This window comes from Solanum tuberosum, unplaced genomic scaffold (genome assembly GCF_000226075.1).
Source record: "Solanum tuberosum cultivar DM 1-3 516 R44 unplaced genomic scaffold, SolTub_3.0 scf00113, whole genome shotgun sequence".
Lineage (NCBI taxonomy): Eukaryota > Viridiplantae > Streptophyta > Magnoliopsida > Solanales > Solanaceae > Solanum > Solanum tuberosum.
The window spans coordinates 996,287-1,000,682 of NW_006239039.1; the positions used below are offsets into that span (position 1 = coordinate 996,287).

The window sequence follows — 4,396 nt, forward strand, 5'->3', positions numbered from 1 at the left end:
CCCCCCCCAAAAAAAAAAAAAGTTTATGTTGCACTAAGAGTAATTGACAGTTTTGCAGTAAACCTTCAGATTTTTCTCCAAGACATTTGTTACAAGCAAAATCTCACAAACGTACAGAAAGTTTTTTTAAATCAAATATAGGTACTGAGAGTTCTAATTAAATAAAACATGAATTTGGAGTATATTTGTCTTCGTCTTATGTATCATGTGTGCATAAATTTAAAAGATTTTGTCATACCTACTAAAACTGTTTTCATTCAATTTAATAGCAATCCCATGTAAAAAGAATGAACGAATATCAACTTTAGGATAGTGTCACTCAAATCATCATCATATCATATATTATTATAAGTGGGAAGCTCCAAAATGAAAAGTTGAATTACCATTTTCCCCTTCTACTAAATTAAAATTTGATTAAATATAAATATTTTAATTACATAATGGTAGAATTTGAAGTCTTTAAGCCCTTTAATAATTAATTACCATTTTCTTGATAAATGAGTACATTGATATTGCTTTTAATCGTAATCATAAATCTCATAATGGAAGAATTTGAAAAGTTATGATATGGAAAGTCATTCATCACTTTAATGTACAAATCAATTTCAGAATTTAAATTTAAATTTAAAGGGTCATTTCCTAATGCTATTTAAGAACCAACATACAAAGATGGAAGCTCACAATAGGAAATCGAATTAAGGAAATTGCACAATTCAACATGAGAAGATAAGAGAGTTAGAAGTTGCAAGTGAGGGTAACCAAAAGAATGCTGAAAATTGGTAATCAAGAGGAAAGAATAACAGCGGAAAAAAAGAGAGTAAATTTAATGCATGTGTAGTATTAAACAGTGATCAGTCTTATGTTGATATGTTGTTTCTAACAATAACAAAGTTTTCTTTTCAGAGCATGAGGACTTTCTTTGCAATATCCTCAACTTTTCGTTCTTACTTTCTTTCTCCATTATAGAATTTTTCTTCCATGAAGCACTTAGAATTGTATGGGTGTCAGACTTGAAGTATAAATATCAATTTAATGTGTATGTAGAAATTTTATTATTGTTCATTTAAATGAGAACCATTAATCATTTTTTTTACTCATTTTTGCACATACTAATATATTATATGTTTGGACCTAATAACATAAAAATGTAACTCATTATTTTAGTTACCAAACTAAATTTTGCAGGTTCATCAAATGTCTAATCATTTGACATACAATAAAGAAGTTGTTTGACAAATTAAAAAAGAAGAAGTTGTTTGAATACATTGATTGTTCATCTATTTTAAAATTATTATTTTTTGAATAGCTTGTGATACTGATTAAAATGTGATTTTGACAGTAATCCATACCTTTCACAGGACTCACGTGTAAAGAACGTGTCCAGGACTAGTAAGAATAATAAAACTAGCCCATGAAATCTTGATTCGCCTTATTATTTAAGTTTGAATAGGTTAAAGTAATCACTCATACGTTTATTAACTCAAGTCATTTTAACCCGCTCAATTTAATTCATCTAAAAGTTCGGCTGATTTGGGTTAATTAGCTATCCCAAATTGACTACAGAGAAAGCTCATCAGATTATTTTATCATATACAGTAGGGACGTAGCTATGTTAATCACTTGGTGGTCACTCAAACACACTTCATCAAAATATTATATTGTGAACATCAAAAATAATATTGTGTATATAAATCAAAACAATTATTTAGAGGTATATACTAAAATTTAGAACATTCTTAACAAAGTTCCTAGCTTCACAACTGATACAGAGCCTTAATTAAGATAAAGAAAAAGTTATATGTTTTGTTTGGTAAAAGAGTTAAAAGAAAACAAACAAAGTAATTTCTAAAATGATATATGCTTAGTAGACTGGGCTATGATCCACTGTTAAGCCTATCATGAGAACCCAACCCTCAACACAAATAATTATTGATAATTCGCTCGGTCAATTATTAAATCAATCCATTTTGATCTGCCTTGATCAAATTGAACCCATTTATTTGACACTCCTATCAACATAAACAAATGACCTTATCTTGCTTTATTCAAGACCAAAAATAACACTCATTTCCTTTTAATTTGTTAGACTTATATATTTTGACTTAACACAATGTTTAAGAAATTAAAGAAGGTTTTTCAATCCTATGGTCTTAAATTAAAGATTTGTAAAATATCAAAATGACATTTAATCTGTGGTCTTAAACATGACATATCAAAAGTTGGATTAAAGAATTGTTAAAAAGTTGGATTAAATAATTGACCTACTATGGCTGCCGCTGGTGGAGGCCAGCCATTGATGGTGGCTTGCCTTCCTTTGTTAACATGCTTTTCGGAATTCCCAGGCTTAGGAGGTATCAACTCTAATGATAATTCAAATATTTCTTCTTTCCCTAAGGAGGTTTCTTTTTCAGATCAACTACAAAATCAAGCAGATGCATTAATGAGTGTTCCTCATAAGTCAGTTTCCTATGTGAACGGAGTGCCCCATATACAGTAGACAATGACAGAAGTGGAACAAATGAATATTAAAGAGGGCTTACAATTTGCAGTTGTTGGAAAGTTTGCGCATGGGTGGCCAGACATGGATGATTTAAGGGAGGCGATTCCAAAACAATGCAACATCAAAGGAAATTGCAATGTAGGATTGTTTCGAAATAAACACATCCTAATTAGACTTTTTTCTAAGGAAGATTACATCAATCTCATCTCAAAAGGGGAATTCTATATTACATCTAAGGAAGGTTATTCATACTTAATGAGGACCTTGATCTACGATGTGAACTTTAAGATTGATGAGGAAACCACAAAGACTATGGCCTGGATCTCTTTTCCTAATCTTCTACCAACTTTTTTTGGTCAAGAGAGTTTGTTTGCAATTGCAACTGTGGTGGGGAAACCTTTGTAATTAGATCAAGCCACTAGCAATAAAACTCGACCTAGTTGTGCAAAGGTTAGGGTTTTAGTGGACTTGGCAGCAAATCTTCCCAAATCAGTGGTTTTGAAAGTTGTTGATGAAGATTCTAGATGTGTGAAGACTGAGAAGATTATGATTAAATATGACTATATTCCTAAGTATTGCTTGGAGTGTAGGATGCAGGGTCATGATATGCACAATTGTAGATTGCTGCAAAAAAAGGTGATCGAAGAGGTTCCAGTTGACAATATATTTATACAGGAGAAGGATGAACTAACCTCATCATGTTCATAATTTTCAAAAGGGCAAAGCTAAAATCCTGTCAAGTGGACGGATAGTTGGAGATCCAGGGGGATGGAAGGTAGTTAGAGATGGAAGAACTGGTAAGCAGAAATTAGAACAACAACAGCAAACAGTAACTTTCAACAAATACATGGCGTTGGAAAATCATACAACTTCAGAAATAGGAGAAGGTCCTAATAGCAAAGATTCTAAGACAGAGGTGTCTGGTGCAATTCCAACTGATAGTAGCAAACCAGTGGAAACAATAAATAATTTTAGCAAGGGTCAAGCAAGTACCGAGCAGCAGATAGTACAAGCGAATGACATTGTCAAAACTTCTGTTGAAGATCAGGAAGAAGCAAGTAAAAATATGGACAAATCTCAGGAAGCAGATAATGAACAAAGCTTGGAGAATAAGGAGCTAATAATTAATAATGTTACCTCAAAGCAGAATGTGGAGAACCAACATCAACACCATGATAAAAACATGGAGATGAGTAATGAAAATGCAATCTACAAGTTAGATAGTACAGAACAATCAGGACAACAATGTCAAGAAGAGTATAATGAAAAATGTAATCAGACAGTAGTTGAATATCCAATTATTGTAGCACAAGAGAATGCAACAGTTTTTCCTTTGAAAATTCTACAGGACATTGTTTCACACTCTTTAGTTGAAAGAATTCCTCAACCACAATCACAACCACAACAATCTCAACAACATAGTTGTTCTAGCAGCACAGAGGAAGTTGATTCACATTCTATAAGTGAGGCACCACATAAGATGCAAAAAGATCAGTTACTACAACTATCTAGCAGTACAAATGCAGTTGATTCAAATTTTGAAGATGATGATGCACCACCTTTGATTCAAGGTCAACAAGTACAACAGCAGAACAGTTCTTCCAATTCTAAAAAAGGGTCAGTTGATGAGAATAATAAGAATAGAGAGGAGGTCTTTCTCAAAAGCAACAAATCTGGCAAAATAGTGAAGAATAGTAGCAATTCTATTGGGAGTTTGCCTACTAGGACGAGTTCAAGAAGAGGCTTGCAGAAGAACAAAGATTAATGATGAAATTCTTCTTTTGGAATATAAGGTCGGTAAAGACACAAAAATCTTTTCAAAGGGTTCAAATGCTTAATAAAGCAAATAAATTCAATTTTATTGCTTTAATGGAACCTTTCAAAATGCTAGTGTAA

The 4,396-nt window shown here is 32.2% G+C and overlaps 1 long non-coding RNA gene across 1 annotated transcript; it reads right to left on the reverse strand.

Annotated features, from left to right (window-relative positions):
- Positions 1 to 3,279: 3,279 nt before the first annotated feature.
- LOC107061069 (uncharacterized) lies at positions 3,280 to 3,973 on the reverse strand. The gene is made up of 2 exons (XR_001473737.1): positions 3,638 to 3,973; positions 3,280 to 3,534 (listed from the first exon to the last, which is right to left on the reverse strand). It is a non-coding gene; the product is annotated as an uncharacterized lncRNA (long non-coding RNA).
- Between the last annotated feature and the right edge of the window lie 423 nt (positions 3,974 to 4,396).